Source organism: Haliotis rufescens, unplaced genomic scaffold, assembly GCF_023055435.1.
Source record: "Haliotis rufescens isolate VD_foot unplaced genomic scaffold, xgHalRufe1.0.p SCAF_8, whole genome shotgun sequence".
Classification (NCBI taxonomy): Eukaryota; Metazoa; Mollusca; class Gastropoda; order Lepetellida; family Haliotidae; genus Haliotis; species Haliotis rufescens.
In genome coordinates, this window is record NW_025964372.1 from 35,490,185 (window position 1) to 35,514,901 (window position 24,717).

Consider the following 24,717-nt stretch of genomic DNA (forward strand, 5'->3'; position numbering starts at 1 on the left):
CAAGGTTGAGGACATCGAAATCTATACGGTCTTACGCACTGAAAAGAGCATGTACCCGGAAGTCTGTTTTGGCAAACTGAGAGATGCTTAAGACTGCATGTTATAGAAACTGAAAAAGTGCTGTTAAAGTGGAAAGAATATTGATAAAGTGAAGTTTATTGTTAAGTGATGGGGTGGTGTTAAAGTGGAGAGATATTGGTCAAATGAACTTTTTTAAACTAGAGTGAGTGAGTATATGGTTTTACGCCGCTTTTAGCAATATTCCAGCAATATCACAGCGGGGGACACCAAAAATGGGCTTTACACATTGTACCTATGTCGGGAATCGAACCCGGGTCTTCAGCGTGACGAGCGAATGCTTTAACCACTAGGCTACCTGACCGCCCTTAAACTGGAGAGATACTGGTCAGGTGAAAGTGTATTGTTAATTAGATATGGCCACTATCAGCCATCTTGACTAAATTGCTAACAGCAGTTTGACTCCGAGGTCTATAGTTGATACAATGATCTGGTGTAATGTAAGCTACAAAGCGAATTAATATTGTATTTATAATGAATTATAAAGTGTAAAATTTGTGATGATGCTTCAGGTAGGTGAAAAAAACATAAAGTTCCACTTATATATTTATTATAATCGTCGTCATCACAACCATCACCACCATCATCATCATCACCATCACCACCATCATCATCATCATCATCAACTTCATCGTAATCACCACCATCACCACTACCACCACCACCATCATCATCATCACCATCACCACCATCATCATCATCATCAACTTCATCGTCATCGTCGTCACTACCATCACCACTACCACCACCACCACCACCATCATCATCATCATCATCATCATCATCATCAACTTAATTGTCATCGTCGTCACCAGCATCACCACTACCACCACCACCACCATCATCATCATTATCATCATCATCATCATCATCATCAACTTAATTGTCATCGTCGTCACCACCATCACCACTACCACCACCACCACCACCACCATCATCATCATCATCATCATCATCATCATCATCAACTTCATTGTCATCGTCGTCACCACCATCACCACTACCACCACCACCACCATCATCATCATTATCATCATCATCATCATCATCATCATCATCATCATCACAATCATCACACCAGGCTTTGACAATAAAGTAAATCTGGTCTCCGGTTTGAGCAGAAAGATAAAAATAACATAAAACACTGTTACTGTGGTAACCGCTAGTTTTCCTTCATCCCTAGCTATTTCTGCAAACATCCTCATCTATTTTAACATGTAAAAGGTTTACCGAAAATTCCCTTTTTAGACTAAAACTTGAACCCATTCTGTTGTTTTTAGTTTTTCTGCAGTTGTATTGATAATTGTTATTGCCTTAGGTTCAGCAAGGTGTATGTATGTTTTCCACAATCAATATCTCACCAGTACCAGATCATTATCACATTCTCAGGAGGTACCTATAGCATCCTTTTCACAGCGGAATGGTTCTGATATTTACCAAGAATCCATCCTGCAAATATCAGCCATATTTAGAAGTCTGCAGGGATTGAGCTCGGAATATTTCCAAAGTTTTTTTCGGTGTGTCTTCTTTGCATAAACAATTACTTCCGAAAGCATGGGCTCATGATGCCCTTGCTGTAAACACATCTGATATTCACATTTGATTTGGATTAAATTAAAAAACTATATGTGATATATCCTGTGTGGGGCTAAACATAGAAATTAATGCCACATTATCATCTTGTCCTATCACCATATTTTCACAGTCATCTTGATATAATCAATTTTGTCTTTGTTGAAATTTGTGTAATTTGAGAAATGTTTAAATATTGATTGAAATTCATTTGTTTAGTTTTGTTCTTCACTTTTTTACATCTGTTTGTTTTAATGTCTCTGCCTATAGATTTAGTGATAAAATATTGCATGCTCATCTGTTTGTTCAAGATCATCAGCATGATTAAGCAATGTTAACCCCTCAGTAATACCCCAGAAGATAGCTGCTGGAAGACGGAGCTCATCCATCTCAAGCAAACACTTTGAGAGACAGAACTTCTTAACGATTATTATGTACTGGAATATGTTAGGGACTGGTCATATATTTGGGGTGTGTGTGTCAGGGTTGGGGTTAGGGGAGGGGGGTGCTGGGGATTGGGGGGTGGGGGTGTCAGGGCATGGGCTTGGGAGAGAAAAAGAGATGGGGGGGGGGGGGGGGGGGGGGGGGGCATGAAAAATGACACAGTGAAAGTGAAAGAGACAAAATTTATCACAACTCAAGAGGTCAAGAGGGTCACGATAATATGACACAATTGGATTTTTCCAAATATGAAAATCATAAATTTGAACATGTATAGTAACGGACTTGTAATTTATTAGGGGAAGGGGTCATGATAGATTGTTATGTGTATTGGAGGTATGAAAAAATGTTACATGAAGTGAGAGATTGTCAAAATATGATACAGTCCTAAGACCAATCCGAATGCACCCCCTGCACCCCCTGCACCCCCAACCCCCAACCCCCACCCCCCACACACCCCCACACACATCCACACACCCCACACACACCCACATCCGTTATGATGTGTGACCAGTCACTAATCAGCACTGACAGGATAGATGAGTTAATGTCTGTTTATTGTCCAACTGACTGACCTAGCAGAGGTTATGCAAAGTATTTTAATTTGATTTGACTGACACTCTAGTTATATCAATGTACACTCTGTCATCTGCAGAGCTTTGTCATTAAGCAGATGAGATTTTATGACAGGTGTTTTCAATGAGATTATTATTTATTGGCTGTGACTACAGATTTCCAACAGATGAACATCTAAAGTGAAACCTAAAATTGTAATTGGTTGTAACAAAGTATTCATTCATTATTTTGTATTGAATTTTTACATCAAATGTGCTAACAAATAACAAATTAGTAAAAAATTATTTTTACGATTTTGAATTCTGTCATCCGAGTAGGTCACATCACAGGGCCATGAAACTAATAACAGTACCAAAACACTTGGAGAAAACTTGTTATTATTATTAGTAACATGGTCCTGTGGTCACATTTTCTCATGAAAAGAAATAAAATCACCTGTGCCATTTTGAAAAGTAATTGTTACTGAGGTGATTGTTATTTTTGCAGAGAGAATTAAATGTTTATGTAGACCTTATGTAGAAGATATTCCATAACAAGTGAAATATTGACTGACTGACCCAAAAACTATAAGATTGCCTCCGTGGTCTAGCGGTAGAGTGTCTGCCCGGGCGATGGAAGGTCGTAAAGATTGTACTTGCAATTGTTGTTACCCTGCCTGGTACTGAGGATTGAGGGAATAAAACAAGGAGTGGTCAGTGTAGAGTTTCTATATAACTGCGGCATGTTTTTTTCAGTTGGCAAACACTAATGACACACATGTGCATGCCTGTGTTTCGCTATAAGAGTGTATAATGTTAAACCCTATTTCACCTCACCTCACAAAAAGTACATGTGCTCTCTTGCTGCATAGTGCAGTATGTGCAGTGATGTATTGTGCAGACCCGTGATTCACACACAGAATACCCCAGACAATAGTGCAACTGCTCATATCAGTCACAAGGAAAATAGTACTTGAAAAAATGATACTTTGTGTGATCATGTTCTCAAGCTGGGTGGAATAGGCCTACATATCAGCAGGATTATTGACTTTGTTGCTAATCATCAAAATTTAGCGACAATTTGAATTCAGAGATCTCACAAACGAAAACATGAAAGATTATAGTTTAGTCAGATGTTGGTTTAGTATGGATGGTTTTTGTCATGTTATATTTTTTACACAACAAATTGTATATATTTTTGGTGAAATACAAATTTGTAAGAAACTGTTCATTATACAACTTGGACAACTGTTCATCGAATATTTTATAAAAAGTGTGGAATATTCTCCCGATTTTTTTAATGTTCTGACAATCAGTCCTCCTGCCATTTCCAGGCAGTTTGACGAGAAACGAATCATTTTTCGCGATATCTATTCAAAGCGCGCCTATCATGTGATGCATTGTACACAAACTGATATGAAGCCAATACAGCCTGCTTTGAAAGAGTCTCAGCAAATTGTAAAAACTGCACGTTCAGCTGAGTGTTGAAAATGTCGACCTGTTTTCTGTAAGTCGTGTGCGATGTATTTTTAATGCCTTCTACTGAGCATTGTCAGCTGCAGGCAAGGCCATCGGTGTCCCCTAATCAATACCGTAGTGAGAAAGCACAATGTATGTGTGTATGCTGGAATCTGCCCTGTACAGGTACAAAGCTTAACGAGGTTATCACGGACAGGTAACATCCAGCTTGTGAGAGCTGCATTTTGGACGATATTCCGAGAATCTCCCACTGCTATTGTTCACCAAACACTGGGAGAGACACTGCCATCTGTTTAGAACCTAGACTGACTGTGTCCACAAAAACAGGTAAATATGTTGCAGGTGTATCTTATTTAACCTGCAGGTGCGTGTAATAACAAGCTGTGAAGGCTAGGGTATATTGAGATTTATTTTCCAATTTAGCTAAGATGCAAATGAGTCATTATTAATTTTTTGTTCCACAACAGATAGATATTTTTATTCATATTGTTTCTATTTCGATGTGCTGTTATGGAACACAAGTATGCAAGCTTCCATTAATCTTATTTCTGAATCTCTGCTTCCATTGGCAGTGTTGCAGAGTACTTAATACAGTGTTTAGATTGGTACCAGGAAATGGGTGTAACAGACAGTTTGAAAAAATGTAATATAATGCTTTTAAAATTAATATTCCTACACATTAATATTGACCATTGTTACTCTGTAGTGTGGAAAATAGTACAAGAATGCATGGAAACAATAGCTGGTATATTCACTGAGTCTCATTTATCACCTCTGATATATAGACTGCCGCTGAGACATTAATCTGGTCTGATATATTCAGACTGACTCATTAATCTGGTCTGATATATACAGATTGATTCTCATTAATCTGGTATGATATATACAGATTGAATTTCATTAATCTGGTCTGATATATACAGATTGAATTTCATTAATCTGGTATGATATATACAGATTGATTCTCATTAATCTGGTCTGATATATACAGATTGATTCTCATTAATCTGGTCTGATATATACAGATTGAATTTCATTAATCTGGTCTGATATATACAGATTGATTCTCATTAATCTGGTCTGATATATACAGATTGATTCTCATTAATCTGGTCTGATATATACAGATTGATTTTCATTAATCTGGTATGATATATACAGATTGATTCTCATTAATCTGGTCTGATATATACAGATTGATTCTCGTTAATCTGGTATGATATATACAGATTGATTCTCATTAATCTGGTCTGATATATACAGATTGAATTTCATTAATCTGGTCTGATATATACAGATTGATTCTCATTATTCTGGTCTGATATATACAGATTGAATTTCATTAATCTGGTCTGATATATATACAGATTGATTCTCATTAATCTGGTCTGATATATACAGATTGATTCTCATTAATCTGGTATGATATATACAGATTGATTCTCATTAATCTGGTCTGATATAAACAGATTGATTCTCATTAATCTGGTCTGATATATATACAGATTGATTCTCATTAATCTGGTATGATATATACAGATTGAATTTCATTAATCTGGTCTGATATATACAGATTGATTCTCATTAATCTGGTCTGATATATATACAGATTGATTCTAATTAATCTGGTTTGATATATACAGATTGATTCTCAATAATCTGGTCTGATAAACACAGACCAGCTCCATTTTTTCTGGTCTGATATATACAGATTGATTCTCATTAATCTGGTCTGATATATACAGATTGATTCTCATTAATCTGGTTTGATATATACAGATTGATTCTCATTAATCTTGTCTGATATGCATAGACCGACTCCAATTTTTTCTGATCTGATATATACAGATTGATTCTCATTAATCTGGTCTGATATATACAGATTGATTCTCATTAATCTGGTCTGATATGCATAGACTGACTCCAATTATTCTGATCTGATATGTACAGACTGCCTCTCATTAATCTCTTCACCATTTACAGGTGCCCTTTCCTAAATGCCCATCAGTGCTTTTCAGATGTTATCAACCTGTGTTCAAGGAGTATGTATGATAGGTCATTTGCAATGGTGCCATGCTATTTGATAGGCTGGTGGCATTGTACACAGAAAACAGATTCTCCCATGCTAAAGGCTGTGTCACAGAGCCACGTTCTGGAACACAAGTCAATGCATCATGACAAACGAGCAGCTTTGAGAAATACGAAATTGACCTTCTTTCTGATTAATTACATAAGAGGCTGGTATGAAAAATATGTTCATGAAATAAAAAAACGTGTGCATTGTGAAATATTGAACATTTGACGCTCAAACAGTGGCCTGGAAGTGGGCATGCTTTATGAATCTGTGGATTCAATATTAGCAGGAGAGACGATATTAATAGACATTGATCTCAGGATTCTGTGGTATGAAATGAACACTATGATATGGACATTGGTAGACAATGATGGAGGTGGTATCGGTGTGAACAGGTAGACTGGCTTTAGTCTCCTCATGACAGGAAATGTACACTACGATATGGACATTGGTAGACAATGATGGAGGTATTATCGGTGTGAACAGGTAGACTGGCTTTAGTCACCTCTATGACAGGAAATGTACACTATGATATGGACATTTTATTGGTGTGATCAGGTAGACTGGCTTTAGTCTCCTCTATGACAGGAAATGTACACTAAGATGTGGACATTTTATTGGTGTGAACAGGTAGACTGGCTTTAGTCTCCTCTATGACAGGAAATGTACACTAAGATGTGGACATTTAATTGGTGTGATCAGGTAGACTGGCTTTAGTCTCCTCTATGACAGGAAATTTACACTAAGATGTGGACATTTTATTGGTGTGATCAGGTAGACTGGCTTTAGTCTCCTCTATGACAGGAAATGTACACTAAGATGTGGACATTTTATTGGTGTGATCAGGTAGACTGGCTTTAGTCTCCTCTATGACAAGAAATGTACACTAAGATGTGGACATTTTATTGGTGTGATCAGGTAGACTGGCTTTAGTCTCCTCTATGACAGGAAATGTACACTAAGATGTGGACATTTTATTGGTGTGATCAGGTAGACTGGCTTTAGTCTCCTCTATGACAAGAAATGTACACTAAGATGTGGACATTTTATTGGTGTGATCGGGTAGACTGGCTTTAGCCTCCTCCATGACAGGAAATGTACACTAAGATGTGGACATTTTATTGGTGTGAACAGATAGACTGGCTTTAGTCTCCTCTATGACAGGAAATGTACACTAAGATGTGGACATTTTATTGGTGTGATCAGGTAGACTGGCTTTAGTCTCCTCTATGACAGGAAATGTACACTAAGATGTGGACATTTTATTGGTATGATCAGGTAGACCGGCTTTAGTCTCTTCTATGACAGGAAATGTACACTAAGATGTGGACATTTTATTGGTGTGATCAGGTAGACTGGCTTTAGTCTCCTCTTTAACAGGAAATGTACACTAGGATATGGACATTGGTAGACAATGATGGAGGTAGCATTGGTGTGAACAGGTAGACTGGCTTTAGTCTCTTCTATGACAGGAAATGTACACTAAGATGTGGACATTGTATTGGTGTGATCAGGTAGACTGGCTTTAGTCTCCTCTTTAACAGGAAATGTACACTAGGATATGGACATTGGTAGACAATGATGGAGGTAGTATTGGTGTGAACAGGTAGACTGGCTTTAGTCTCCTCTATGACAGGAAATGTACACTAAGATGTGGACATTTTTTTGGTGTTTTACTGGCTACAGTCTCTGTGGTTTTCTCTTTGTCTGGCAGTATTGACCAATGGCAGATCCAGCATTTTTAAAAGGGAGGGGTCCAAAATATCAAAATCCATTCTCAGCTGCTAATTTTACTGCCTACAACATACATTTGATTTTCAAAAGTTTGGGGTGGGGTGATCCGCCTATCTCTTGTGTCGCTATTACAAAATGAAACTACATTGTGTCTGACAAGAAAACGGAAGTGCAGAAACAAACAGATCTCATATCATTCCACAGTTTTCTCATTGTCTTACCCAGCAGCTTACCATCAAAAGGAAAATTATATGATAGAATTTATCAATTTGTTATCTTGCATTCCATCAACTAATTTCATCCCATTTGGAAACAAAAATAGAGGCATAAACATGTATATGTCCAAAAAGCCAGCTGAGAGATGTTATGTGACAGTAAGCTCACAGTGGGGACACAATTTCAAAGTGAGGCTGATGGTGAAGGCTATCAATTCATCAATTTATTACCACATTATCAGTGTCTTATGATGATTGGACTGAACTGCGAGGCCTGAACGCATCCATTGATCCATGATGAAAGGGTGGTAGGCAAACACCTGACATGGCCCTGACAGAACGGACAGGTTGGATGTGATAGGACCACTGATGGAACTGTTTGATATAGGGAATATGTAAATATACAGCACAGGGGCGGGATAATATTTGATTATGACATGAGTATTTGAAGACTGCATGTTTTAGTGCATTGTGCTGTTGTTTTTCTTTCATGTGTCGGATCAATGTGGTTTGCAGTGTGTGTTCTGGTTGAAGACATAATTACAGAAAGTAGGAAGTAATATTTTACTTATGAAGATGTAAGTAGGAAGAGAGTAAGGAACACAGGCTGGTCTGTCAGACTCCATCTTGCAAGGACTCTTTGTATCTCTGTGTTGGTATTAATGAAGGTTGTTGGTTGGTTTGTTGTTTAACGCCGCATTCAGCAATATTCCAGCTATATGACGGCGGTCTGTAAATAATCAAGTCTGGACCAGACAGTTCAGTGATTGATATCATGAGCATCGATACACGCAATTGGGATCGATGACATGCATGAACTAAGTCAGCGAGCCTGAACACCCGATCCGTGGGTTGCTGAAGACCTATTCTACCCCGGAATCTTCACGGGTCTATTAATGAAGGAGTGAGTGAGTGTTTGTTCTCAGCAATATTTCAGCTTTATGACGGCAGCCTGTAAAGTCAAAACTGGTCCATATAATCCAGTGATTGATATTGTTATCACAGATCCATGTCATTGGTGTACAATTACACGCAATCAACCAAGTCACCGAGCCTGACCACTAGATTTGTTTGGTCTGCTCTCAGAATTATTCCAGCTGTACGACAGCGACCTGAAAATAATTGAGTCTGGGCCAGACAATCCAGTGATTGATATGACAAGCAGTGATACTTCCCTCAGTGTATGATGACACACAATCAGCCAAGTCACCAAGCCTGACCAACCAATCTATTTGGTCCTTCAGTGTGTAGGAACCAAGCCTGACCAACCAATCTATTTGGTCCTTCAGTGTGTAGGAACCAAGCCTGACCAACCAATCTATTTGGTCCTTTAGTGTGTAGGAACCAAGCCTGACCAACCAATCTATTTGGTCCTTTAGTGTGTAGGAACCAATCCTGACCAACCAATCTATTTGGTCCTTCAGTGTATAGGAACCAAGCCTGACCAACCAATCTATTTGGTCCTTTAGTGTGTAGGAACCAAGCCTGACCAACCAATCTATTTGGTCCTTTAGTGTGTAGGAACCAATCCTGACCAACCAATCTATTTGGTCCTTCAGTGTATAGGAACCAAGCCTGACCAACCAATCTATTTGGTCCTTCAGTGTGTAGGAATATCATTGATTACTCCAGAAAAGTCAACATCTCTTTAGGTATTTTTTGGTGGGGCTGCTTTGGCATGTTGGTTGATAAGTCTGAAGTTCGACAGTAGTCATTACTGAGCCATCCTTTAGGGTTTGAATCCCAGATTCCCAGATCTCCCTGATTATACTGATGAATAACACCAAAGTGGGTTAGCTGTCCATATACTGGTGCCACATTCCTACTGCTCATCATATACCCCTTGAAGATCCAGGCTAGAATTGGTCTTCAGCAACCCATGCTTGTTGTAAAAGGCCACTAATGGGATCGGTTGGTCAGACTTGATTGATATATTCTTATTTATTGTTGGAAGTGGGCCAGGTGTGAATATAATGTCCAAGTTTGCTTCACATACTCACTCATTATATGCTGGAAACTCTCATGCACAAATATTGGTAAGACTCTTGCCCATAATCCCTGCATTGAATTTTCTTTAAATCACAAGTCCTGGAAAGCAATATTTAAGAAATCATTTATGAAAGGGTAGGGTAGGGTAGGGTAGGGTAGGGTAGGGTAGGGTAGGGTAGGGCAGGGCAGGGCAGGGCAGGGCAGGGCAGGGCAGGGCAGGGCAGGGCAGGGCAGGGCAGGGCAGGGCAGGGCAGGGCAGGGCAGGGCAGGGTTAGGGTAGGTTAGGGTTAGGGTTAGAAGTATTAAAAAATCATTTATGTAGGGTAGGGTAGGGTAGGGTAGGGTAGGGTAGGGTAGGGTAGGGTAGGGTAGGGTAGGGTAGGGTAGGGTAGGGTAGGGTTAGGGTTAGGGTTAGGGTTAGGTTAGGGTTAACCAAAGAACCATTTTAAACAGGAAATGGGAAGAAATCTTTCCAAAATGTGATACTCTAAACAAGTTGAAGTTCTTTCATATTACTGTTACTACAGTAATATGAAGAATTGGGTATTCTTTTTTGTGTGGGAATGACACATGCACAATAATGTGTTAAGTCACCTCACCAAGTTGTTGTTCTCTAGCTTTATGAACATCATGTTTACCGAGAAGCGATCAAGTCTAATGTACAAGCTGTGTAGAAAATTCCCAATATTTGGGTAAAGAGTGTTAAATTTGATGTCCTATTAGTCATCAATTGTAAACAGACTCCCGAACATCCAACCGACAATAAAGAAATTTTTATACTCCACACACATTATAAATCATTCAAGCATTTTTAATTACAAGGTGAACAGTTTTCCAAGTGATAGTAACCATTGATTGGTTTTTACGACTGACTGGTACATAACGGAAGGCAAGGATGTCACAATGGCCTACTATTGTCACCAAGTTGAACCATATATTGATTTTGGTTCCAAATGTCACTTGCATTATAACCCAAGCTGTGTTAGGCAAACAGAATGGGAATTGTCGTAGTGTTGCGTGCTGTAGCAGTGTAGTGTATGGAGTCAGTAGTCCAGGGCGCAGCATGACATGGACAACAGTGATCTGATAGCAGGGTTCACAAGCATTTCCTGTTCTGATCTATACTGTCAATACCATTATGAGTGATTACATTGTACGTAAAGCACATGTTGGTTTTGTGTTTACTACTAGTAACTAAAAGTATATGCCTTGTTTGATGGCGGCTGAAAATGAAACGGGGCACGGGTGGCCCAGTCGTCTAAGGCGCCGCGATTTGCTGTGCAGCGTTGCGTCCCTTGGGCACGCCAGAAAGCTATGATTGTGGGTTCGAATCCCGGTTCGCCCTGATTATGTTTCTAGGTTTGTCAGCACCATACCCATGCTCGTGGGTTTCATCGAACTGGTAAACGTCTGAGACCTGCATCGCTTCAGGCTTTCCTCTCACATTAAGCTGACACGCAGTGATATAACTGGAATACTGTTAAAAGCGGCATTAAACCCAACTCACTCACTAAAAATGAAACACAATAAAAAATAGTTATTCGATGGTGATGTATTTGATATAGGTATCATAGTTGTATTTTGTGCCTTATGTTTGCAGTATTTCAGTCACTGTTTTAAGCCCAGTAACGTTTTGATAATGTTTAGAATTATTTGGTCAAATTCAATTTTCAAGTGTATACTTTTGCTTGCCCAGTGTGAAATGACTTGTATGACTTAGGCCTCTGTTTTTTCATTTTTATCCCCTCCCAAATGATGTTTTATGGGAGCATATAGAAACAGGCTCAGTCCATCTGTCAGTCTATCACTTTTCGTTTCCAGAGCTAAATCTCAAACTGTTTTATGTTTCTTCCTGAAACTTTGTATGCACACCAGGCATGCATTGAACTGGTGCCTTTTTACTATTCAGGACTTTTTTTTATTTCCTTCTGTTTTATCGTTTCCATGACAACAAGATGGACTTTGTTTGAAATGAGGGTAGGGTTCATTTCCAGACCATAACTTATTACCTGTTCATTTTGTCTTTGTGAAACTTTATATACACAGGCAGGCACTGTACTTTTGCCAGTTGCTGTTCACAATTATTATTTTTTCTTAGAGTTTCTTTGGCAACAAGGGCGGTCGGGCAGCCTAGTGGTTAAAGCGTTCGCTCGTCATGCCGAAGACCCGGGTTTTGATTCTCGACATGGGTACAATGTGTGAAGCCCATTTCTGGTGTCCCCCGCCGTGATATTGCTGGAATACTGCTCAAAGTGGCGTAAAACCATACTCACTCACTCACTCACTCACTCACTCACTCACTCACTCACTCACTCACTCACTCACTCACAACTAATCATCTCATGCTAAATGTGTTCAGAATGTGGCATTAATCGTTTCCTACATTGTCTGTATGTAATTGTTTTGTAATTAAAAGTACAATATTCAATGGGTTGTTGTGTTTGGTCATCAATCATAATGTCAGTTGAACTTAGGATTAACCTGTTTTGGTATAATCAGTGTTCGAAATACATGCCTGCCCGACCGTCCGAGACGGGTTGATTTCAACTCGGGCTGCCAGATTTTCAAATCCCCCTGCCCGACGGTCAGGTTATATTTCATAGGTGAAAATATTCAAATTATTTCCTGATAATAAGCATTAATTCAAGATGAATGATAAAATGTAACCAAAAAGAAACCCTGTTAGCTTATCCTGAGAAACATATGATTATAGTGGGCAGGCAGGTTTTGGTCAGGGCTGGCAAGTATTTCAGATAGCCAGTCCTGTGGTCTGGCTGAAATTTTTGGGAGTTTCATACCCTGGTATAATGAGGTATATGACAAACTTTTTGTGATTTCATTCACATATTTGAAAGTACAAGGGTCATCGATGACTTTGTCTTCTTGTGTTTTTTTATTGACCTACCTTCCGTAGCCACATGAATGCCACCAACCCAATGGTAGAGATATAAAGTTCAGGGTATGAAACTCCCAAAAATTTCAGCCAGACTACAGGACTGGCTAGCTGAATTACTTGCCAGCCCTGACCAAAACCTGCCTGCCCACTATAATCATATGTTTCTCAGGATAATTTAATTAAAAATATGAAAACTGATTGCTTTTAGCATGAGCGCATCGCTAAATGTTAGGTTGTCTAAAAGCTAACGGGGTTTCTTTTTGGTTACATTTTATCATTCATCTTTACATCTGAATTAATGCTTATCATCAGGAAATATTTAGAATATTTTCACCTATGAAATATAACCCGACCGTCGGGCAGGGGGATTTGAAAATCTCTCAGCCCGAGTTGAAATCAACCCGTCTCGGACGGTCGGGCAGGCAGGTATTTCGAACGCTGTTAAGTTTATGTATTTTTGCTTGTCTGCTCGATTTTGGATTGAAAATAGGAATATTCTACTTCACCAAAACACAATGCAATGACATTGTACTCAATAATTTATGATTGTATGGTTTCAGGCATTTACAAACACTTGGTAAAGAGACCGAAATTAAACGTCAATATTTGAGAGTAAACATCCTATTTAACAGTTTACTCATTAAAGGCATACTCATAAACATGTAATAAGTCGGCAAAAAATTAACAGCACCATAATTTCAGACATTACAATTTTTAACACATCATTAATACGAGAAACAAAGCCTCATGCATGGCTTTACTTTGCCAATAATGCCTTTAATAGAAGGAAAGAATAAAGAATACTCTCATTCTCTACTCCCAAGGGAGCTGAGAATGAAAATCGAGTACACACTGAATCATTGACTGGGTAATAATAGTGTAGCACCATGAGCGGGTGTATGGAATTTGGTGCATTTTAAATGGACTTTTTTTACAAGCAGCAGTTAAGTTTGGCAAAGTGAGTGAGTATGGTTTTACGCCGCTTTTAGCAATATTCCAGCAATATCACGGCGGGGGACACCAGAAATGGGCATCACACATTGTACCCATGTCGGGAATCGAACCCGGGTCTTCGGCGTGACGAGCGAACGCTTTAACCACTAGGCTACCCGACTGCTCCTAAGTTTGGCAAAAATAACTTTGCCAGTAGTTGACATCATAGACTAACATTTAGTCTCTGAAATCTTATATTACACAATATCCTTCTTGACTCTAAAAATAAAAATATAAAAAAATTCCCTATGCTGATTGTGGAATAGAGCTAGCTTGAGCTGGCTGGACTGGCTTTTGTATGCATTTCTAGATTTTTTTTTTTTCATAAAATAAATATATTCCACGGTCATGGTGCAGGACTATTGACATCATAACAACAGCGTATAGCTATCTGTTAGTAGTAACAATGGCCAGGCCCATAATGCTATGGGTGGGTTGTGTGTCCCAAACTTCCGTAAAGGCATAATGTCATTTATCTTTTAAATCGATTTTTAATCCCCGATGCACTGACTGCATGGCCAAACAATTTCACACCTCAAAAAGTTTTAAAAATATATGTATTTTAATGTATTTCATGTGACATTTAGGCCCATCAATGTAAACTATAGAACTCAACTTTTGATAGTGATAATGAGACAAGTGCGGTTCCAGCATTTTTAGAAGGGAGGGGTCCACTATATCAAAATCATTTCTCAATCAACTTTACTGCCTACAACATACTACATTTTTCAAAAGATTCTTGTTGTAAGAGGCAACTAACGGGATCAGGTGGTCAGGCTCACTGACTTGGTTGATGCATGTCATCGTATCCCGATTGCATGGATCGATGCTTATGATGTCACTGGATTATCTGGTCCAGACTCGAATATTTACAGACCGCCGTCATATAGCTCACTGACTTGGTTGATGCATGTCATCGTATCCCCATTGCATGGATCGATGCTTATGATGTCAATCACTGGATTATCTGGTCCAGACTCAAATATTTACAGACCGCCGTCATATAGCTCGCATATTGCTGAGTGCGGTGTTAAACAACAAGCACTCACTCACTTTGTAAATTTACATGTTCTGCGAATCTGTTTTGTGTATCAAGATAAAAATATCCCTATCATATAGGGAGTAGTATATAAGAAGAGTCTTAATTGATAGTTTACAAATCAAAGATGGACATGATTTCTTATTGGAATAAATATTTTACCCTTTTTTATCCATACATTAGCTTATTTGATATCATTCTCTGTAATATGATCTATGAACCTTTTGTTTCGTGGCTGAATGGACTCAGTTCTTCATGTTTGAGCATTGTGAGACATAATATCAGCTCATATTATCCAGACCAATTTGTCTTACTGGCGCTAATTCTTGTCTCCTCAAACCTCAACCAGCTTCATTTTTCTATTGAATACCGGTACCAGAATGAGTTTCCGTCATGACAGATTGTGCCAATGCAGCCATCTTGAAGCCATGAGCAATTATACATGCGAAAGAATGAGTTATATTATGCAGTCAATATAGTTTTGAAGTTTACATGACTTACGTTACTAATGTATAACAACATTTGAACGTCATTATAACCATTTTAGAAAAAGTAAAAACTTAATAATGCTAAATGTGGAACTAATATTTCCTTTGAAATCTGAATCATCCTTTCAAATGTATTTTTGAATTGTAACAGATGTAGAATGCTACATTATTACAGCTACGCAATAGATTGAAGATGAAATGCATTATGGGTCTTAATGGCATGCAAAGATATTAAAATACAATGTGACCTAGATCGTGGCCATCTGGAAGATGGATGGATCGCAAGATATATGTGGCCCCTGATTATCAATATCTGCCAGACATGGTAGCCAGTATTATCTATATCATACCACAATTGGAAGCATCTGATTGGTCAGCTGATGTATGAGGTAGTGTAGCCTGTAGACTATCACTGGCACACACGACGCTAATCCAGGACAGCCTCAAATTGGACACCATCCTTGTCTGGTCTCTTGTTTGTATTATAATGATCAAATCAACACATCCTCTTAGCTTGTTTGCTACAGCCTATCATTGTATTTACCCAAAGCTTAATGTCCTAACTTGTGATGCATCAGAATGTGTTGAGCCCTGATCTCCATGGTGCATGTAGTGACTGATGAACTATCCCTAACACCCGATACATGCACCCGGTACTTCATACCCTGAGTAGAATAGGTCCCCTGTACCCAATACTTGTCGTGAGAGTTGACCCAGGGTAGAATAGGTCCCCAGTACCCAATACTTGTCGTGAGAGTTGACACAGGGTAGAATAGGTCCCCAGTACCCAATACTTGTCGTGAGAGTTGACACAGGGTAGAATAGGTCCCCAGTACCCAATACTTGTCGCGAGAGTTGACCATGGGTAGAATAGGTCCCCAGTACCTAATACTTGTCACGAGAGTTGACCCAGGGTAGAATAGGTCCCCAGTACCCAATACTTGTCACGAGAGTTGACCCAGGGTAGAAAAGGGTCCCCAGTACCCAATACTTGTCGCGAGAGTTGACACAGGGTAGAATAGGTCCCCAGTACCTAATACTTGTCACGAGAGTTGACCCAGGGTAGAATAGGTCCCCAGTACCTAATACTTGTCACGAGAGTTGACCCAGGGTAGAATAGGTCCCCAGTACCTAATACTTGTCACGAGAGTTGACCCAGGGTAGAATAGGTCCCCAGTACCCAATACTTGTCGCGAGAGTTGACCATGGGTAGAATAGGTCCCCAGTACCTAATACTTGTCACGAGAGTTGACCCAGGGTAGAATAGGTCCCCAGTACCCAATACTTGTCGCGAGAGTTGACACAGGGTAGAATAGGTCCCCAGTACCCAATACTTGTCCAGAGAGTTGACCCAGGGTAGAATAGGTCCCCAGAACCCAATACTTGTTCAGAGAGTTGACATGGGGTAGAATAGATCCCCAGTACCCAATACTTGTCATGAGAGTTGACACAGGGTAGAATAGGTCCCCAGTACCCAATACTTGTCATGAGAGTTGACACAGGGTAGAATAGGTCCCCAGTACCCAATACTTGTCCAGAGAGTTGACACGGAGTAGAATAGCTCCCCAGTACCAAATACTAGTAATGAGAGTTGACACGGAGTAGAATAGGTCCCCAGTACCCAATACTAGTCATGAGAGTTGACACGGAGTAGAATAGCTCCCCAGTACCCAATACTTGTCCAGAGAGTTGACACAGAGTGGAATAGATCCCCAGTACCCAATACTTGTCATGAGAGTTGACACGGAGTAGAATAGCTCCCCAGTACCCAATACTTGTCCAGAGAGTTGACACAGAGTGGAATAGATCCCCAGTACCCAATACTTGTCATGAGAGTTGACACAGAGTAGAATAGCTCCCCAGTACCCAATAAGTGTCCTGAGGATCGACTGATTGAGATTGTTTGGTTACAGTGTTGACATTGTGTGCAGCATGGATCAGTGCTCATTCTACCAACCCTGGTCTGTCTGGGCCAAGACTTAAATATTTCCAGCCTGTCATATATAGCAGAAGTATCGTTGACTGTGGCACAAAACAACACTCACTCTGCTTGCATTCTTCCTCCTATTCTAATCACTCTGAAGATCAGACAATGGACTTGATGACCATTCCCCTTCAGTATGGGGTGATATTTTGGCCATTAAAATAATTAACATGTCTGAGGTGATTTTAATTAATTTTAATTAATCTACATTTAAATTTCCTACACTTTATCGGACAATTTTCTAAACTGTTCTTTTGTTAGTTCTTGAACATTCTCAAGTCAAGTTATTCATTTTTAGAATATTTTTTTTCTAATCTGTCTAACTCCAGTAGGACTCTTCTCCATTCAAGTGAGCTGTGTACTGTGGTATTTTCCCATGCACATGATGTTAGTAGATTGGCGTCTCTTGGACAGAGTGATCAATTCTACCAGTTGAAGTTTTTAAATTTCCAGTCCAAGTGTCAGCTTGATGTTGACTGATCTCAGTACAAAGGGGGCCCAGTGCACGTTTGATCCTTCCCTTGTTCCACAGACCTGGTCATAAACCTACTCAGCGTACACCCCAGTTCATCTTCTGTCTCCCTCAACGGAACATGGCATCCACATAATTGCTCCTCCATCTTTAGGAACTCCCCCCATGATCCACACAATATCAAACTGATACCTCTCTGTCCTCCACCCGCCTACAGGATACCTCTCTGTCCTCCACCAACCTACACAGGATACCTCTCTGTCCTCCACCCACCTACAGGATACCTCTCTGTCCTCCACCAACCTACACAGGATACCTCTCTGTCCACCACCCACCTACACAGGATACCTCTCTGTCCACCCACCTACAGGATACCTCTCTGTCCTCCACCCACCTACACAGGATACCTCTGTGTCCTCCACCCACCTACAGGATACCTCTCTGTCCACCCACCTACACAGGATACCTCTCTGTCCACCACCCACCTACAGAGGATACCTCTCTGTCCTCCACCCACCTACAGGATACCTCTCTGTCCTCCACCAACCTACACAGGATACCTCTCTGTCCACCACCCACCTACACAGGATACCTCTCTGTCCACCCACCTACAGGATACCTCTCTGTCCTCCACCCACCTACACAGGATACCTCTGTGTCCTCCACCCACCTACAGGATACCTCTCTGTCCACCCACCTACACAGGATACCTCTCTGTCCACCACCCACCTACAGAGGATACCTCTCTGTCCTCCACCCACCTACAGGATACCTCTCTGTCCTCCACCAACCTACACAGGATACCTCTCTGTCCACCCACCTACAGGATACCTCTCTGTCCTCCACCCACCGACAGGATACCTCTCTGTCCACCCACCTACAGGATACCTCTCTGTCCTCCACCCACCTACAGGATACCTCTCTGTCCACCCACCTACAGGATACCTCTCTGTCCTCCACCCACCTACAGGATACCTCTCTGTCCTCCACCCACCGACAGGATACCTCTCTGTGCACCCACCTACAGGATACCTCTCTGTCCACCCACCTACAGGATACCTCTCTGTCCTCCACCCACCGACAGGATACCTCTCTGTGCACCCACCCACCTACAGGATACCTCTCTGTGCACCCACCCACCTACAGGATACCTCTCTGTCCTCCACCCACCTACACAGGATACCTCTGTGTCCTCCACCCCCCTACAGGATACCTCTGTGTCTTCCACCCACCTACAGGATACCTCTCTGTCCACCCACCTACAGGATACCTCTCTGTCCACCCACCTACAGGATACCTCTCTGTCCTCCACCCACCTACAGAATACCTCTCTGTCCACCCACCTACAGGATACCTCTCTGTCCTCCACCCACCTACAGGATACCTCTCTGTCCTCCACCCACCGACAGGATACCTCTCTGTGCACCCACCCACCTACATGATACCTCTCTGTCCTCCACCCACCTACAGGATACCTCTCTGTCCTCCACCCACCTACAGGATACCTCTGTGTCCTCCACCCACCTACAGGATACCTCTCTGTCCACCCACCTACAGGATACCTCTCTGTCCTCCACCCACCGACAGGATACCTCTCTGTCCACCCACCTACAGGATACCTCTCTGTGCACCCACCCACCTACAGGATACCTCTCTGTCCTCCACCCACCTACACAGGATACCTCTGTGTCCTCCACCCACCTACAGGATACCTCTCTGTCCTCCACCCACCTACAGGATACCTCTCTGTCCACCCACCTACAGGATACCTCTCTGTCCACCCACCTACAGGATACCTCTCTGTCCTCCACCCACCTACAGAATACCTCTGTGTCCACCCACCTACAGGATACCTCTCTGTCCACCCACCTACAGGATACCTCTCTGTCCTCCACCCACCGACAGGATACCTCTCTGTGCACCCACCCACCTACATGATACCTCTCTGTCCTCCCCCCACCTACAGGATACCTCTCTGTCCTCCACCCACCTACAGGATACCTCTCTGTCCTCCACCCACCTACAGGATACCTCTCTGTCCACCCACCTACAGGATACCTCTCTGTCCTCCACCCACCTACAGAATACCTCTCTGTCCACCCACCTACAGGATACCTCTCTGTCCTCCACCCACCTACAGAATACCTCTGTGTCCACCCACCTACAGGATACCTCTCTGTCTTCCACCCACCTACAGGATACCTCTCTGTCCTCCACCCACCTACAGGATACCTCTCTGTGCACCCACCCACCTACATGATACCTCTCTGTCCACCCACCTACAGGATACCTCTCTGTCCTCCACCCACCGACAGGATACCTCTCTGTGCACCCACCCACCTACATGATACCTCTCTGTCCACCCACCTACAAGATACCTCTCTGTCCTCCACCCACCGACAGGATACCTCTCTGTGCACCCACCCACCTACATGATACCTCTCTGTCCTCCCCCCACCTACAGGATACCTCTCTGTCCTCCACCCACCTACAGGATACCTCTCTGTCCTCCACCCACCTACAGGATACCTCTCTGTCCACCCACCTACAGGATACCTCTCTGTCCTCCACCCACCTACAGAATACCTCTCTGTCCACCCACCTACAGGATACCTCTCTGTCCTCCACCCACCTACAGAATACCTCTGTGTCCACCCACCTACAGGATACCTCTCTGTCTTCCACCCACCTACAGGATACCTCTCTGTCCTCCACCCACCTACAGGATACCTCTCTGTGCACCCACCCACCTACATGATACCTCTCTGTCCACCCACCTACAGGATACCTCTCTGTGCACCCACCCACCTACAGGATACCTCTCTGTCCACCCACCTACAGGATACCTCTCTGTCTTCCACCCACCTACAGGATACCTCTGTGTCCTCCACCCACCTACAGGATACCTCTCTGTCCACCCACCCACCTACATAGGATACCTCTCTGTCCTCCACCAAGCTACTGGATACCTCTATGTTCTCCACCCACCCAGCTTCAGGATACCTCTCTGTCCTCCATCCACCTACAGGATACCTCTGTGTCCTCCACCCACCTACAGGATACCTCTCTGTCCTCCACCAAGCTACAGGATACCTCTGTGTCCTCCACCCACCCAGCTACAGGATACCTCTCTGTCCTCCACCAAGCTACTGGATACCTCTATGTTCTCCACCCACCCAGCTTCAGGATACCTCTGTGTCCTCCATCCACCTACAGGATACCTCTCTGTCCTCCACCCACCTACAGGATACCTCTCTGTCCTCCCACCTACAGGATACCTCTCTGTCCTCCACCCACCTACAGGATACCTCTCTGTCCTCCACCCACCTACAGGATACCTCTCTGTCCTCCACCCACCTACAGGATACCTCTCTGTCCACCCACCTACAGGATACCTCTCTGTGCACCCACCAACCTACAGGATACCTCTCTGTCCACCCACCTACAGGATACCTCTCTGTCCTCCACCCACCTACAGGATACCTCTCTGTCCACCCACCTACAGGATACCTCTCTGTCCTCCACCCACCTACAGGATACCTCTCTGTCCTCCACCCACCTACAGGATACCTCTCTGTCCTCCACCTACCTACAGGATACCTCTCTGTCCACCCACCTACAGGATACCTCTCTGTGCACCCACCAACCTACAGGATACCTCTCTGTCCACCCACCTACAGGATACCTCTCTGTCCTCCACCCACCTACAGGATACCTCTCTGTCCTCCACCCACCTACAGGATACCTCTCTGTCCTCCACCCACCTACAGGATACCTCTCTGTCCACCCACCTACAGGATACCTCTCTGTGCACCCACCAACCTACAGGATACCTCTCTGTCCACCCACCTACAGGATACCTCTCTGTCCTCCACCCACCTACAGGATACCTCTCTGTCCACCCACCTACAGGATACCTCTCTGTCCACCCACCTACACAGGATACCTCTCTGTCCTCCAACCACCTACAGGATACCTCTCTGTCCACCCACCCACCTACATAGGATACCTCTCTGTCCTCCACCAAGCTACTGGATACCTCTCTGTCCACCCACCTACAGGATACCTCTCTGTCCAACCACCTACAGGATACCTCTCTGTCCACCCACCCACCTACATAGGATACCTCTCTGTCCTCCACCAAGCTACTGGATACCTCTATGTTCTCCACCCACCCAGCTTCAGGATACCTCTCTGTCCTCCACCCAGCTACAGGATACCTCTCCATCCACCCACCCAGCTACAGGATACCTCTCTGTCCTCCACCCACCTACAGGGGACCTAGCTCTCCATCCACCCAGCTCTCCATCCACCCCACTATCCGGGTGTATACCTCTCTCTGACCAACAACCCTTTTATATGCACCAGCTCACCCCAGCTACAACAGACCTTCTACAGTATGTACATGACATTCCAGTACATGTGTAGATATCTTACCAGGCCCCATCTGACCATTACCCAACACGTTACACAATGTTACATCACACTATCAACATCCCCTGGTGTGGAACAAATCGTTACATAACCGACTAACCTATTACCCAATTCTCTCACCCCGTGAGGCGCTCCCTGTGTGTGGCTACACCAAGTCACACGGGTGACAATCGGGGATGCCAGCATCACTAAGTGGCTTGGTACTACAATCAGTGGAAAAGAAAGCACTCGGTAGCACTACTCATTCAACTTTCACACTTTGTTAATCCTATCTCCTTATACTGATTGAATTGATCAGTGATCCAGAACAGCTAGTTGTTCATTAGTACTTACGTGAATCCTTATATCACAGTGACATGCATGGGACTTGCTCCACAGATGCTCCTAAATGGGGACAAATAAATAAATAAATAAGTTAAGGCAGTATAGAATTGATTTTCTTTCCATCCGACCCACTTCAAAGTCGTCAGTTCTTGTTTGCTAATTACATAGGTAGGAACAACTATCCAGGTGAAGGGTTCTCTGGTGTGTTGATGTCGTAGTGGTTCAGCCCTGTCTTAAATCAGTAACCTTCCCTCAAGAATACTGGACTGTGGATATTTCTTGTGAACATATTGGAATAAGATGCCTGACTTTTGATGAATATAGAGAGATTGATAATAGATGATTAAGATAATAATTATTATTAGTAGTATCATTTTATTGAGCCCCATGTGATGATTATGATGAGGAAGTTGGCGATGGGTGCAAGGGCAATTCTAACCCTGGCCCCCCCCAAACACACACTCCCCCACCCCCCACCCCCCACCCACACACACACACACTCCCCTCTAACACACACTCATCCTCACCCCACCCCCTCCCAACCTCCATCCCCCCCCACACACACATTCCATCCCACCCCCACTTACACACACATCCGGGGTAGAATAGGTTCTTCAGCAACCCACGTTAGCTGTAAAAGGCGACTATACTTGTCGTAAGATTGTGTGGTCAGGCTTGCTGACTTGGTTGAAGCATGCCATCGATCCCAATTGAGTGGGTCGATGCTCATAATATCAATCACTGGATTGTCTGGTCCAGACTTGATTATTTACAGACTGCCATCGTTTAGCTGGAATATTGCTGAGTGTTGCATAAAACAACCAACCAACACTCACACACACACACACACACACACACACACACACACACACACACACACACACACACACACACACACTAACACACTAACACACTAACACTAACACTAACACACACTAACACACACTAACACACACACTAACACACTAACACACATTAACACACACACACATTAAAACACACACACACACACACACACACACACACACACACACACACACACACACACACACACACACACACACACACACACACATTAACACACACATTAACACACACACTCACACGCCCTACAAAAGTGAAAAGGCAGGTGCCCCTCCAACCCAAGTATCAGGTAGCTATTTTCCAGGTTATGAAACACAGTAACACACACTGTGTGATTCTGTGACATATGTGAGAGCATGGTAACACACTTTGTCTGTTTGAGTCTGTGACATATGTGAGAGCATTGTGGTCTCCTAGCTTCCTCCTAATTAGCCATCTCCCTAACGAACAACCCTTGCTGGTTCTGAAATATTGGCCCAACTCTTGGTGCCAATCACTTCAACTTAAGAGATTTCATCCTACTTCTTTTACCGTAATCCTTCCAAATGTTCACCCATGTTGGCTTGTTTCAGTCCTGAGTAAATCCGTCGACGCATGCATGACATCTATAACCATAAAACGAACATACACATCACCTAGTTCAAAACTCTCAAACATCATGTTCCAAAATTGATTCTCAATGTAATTTTGCTAATTGGACTTTGAGGAGTTTTACGGTAAATGTGTGATTATAACAGATGAGGTTGTTCGCAGATAAACCACCTTGTGAAGTGAAAAAGTTGAACAAGTAGAGAAGGAGTAGACTTCACATGAATTACGAGAGGGAAATCTAGTTTGATAGATGTCAATTATACAGTACTTATTTCCATGGGAATCTAAAAAAAAGTGTGAATCTCTGAAGATCTTCCTGGTGTGTCTTATTACAAACTGATAGGTCTATTTCAGTGAGAAATTTCAGTTAAATTAGTCTTGAAATGAGATACGGTTTTATATCTTGAATTCGGAATGAACCTCTAGCCTGTTCAGTACATGTCTCAATGTCTTTCCCACTTTCTCATTATATACCTGGGGGCACGGGTGGCCCAGT

General features: G+C 42.5%; 1 protein-coding gene across 2 annotated transcripts in view; it reads left to right on the top strand.

Moving 5' to 3' along the window:
* The first annotated feature begins 4,295 nt into the window (after positions 1–4,295).
* The window catches only part of LOC124141796 (discoidin domain-containing receptor 2-like), a 237,610-nt gene continuing 217,188 nt past the window's right edge, over positions 4,296–24,717 (top strand). Inside the window, exon 1 of one of the 2 annotated variants that reach the window (XM_046509913.2) lies at positions 4,296–4,451. The gene's annotated coding sequence lies outside the window, so the exon portion shown is untranslated. The remainder of the gene's footprint in view (positions 4,452–24,717) is intronic. The other variant, XM_046509914.2, reaches the window with a different exon arrangement.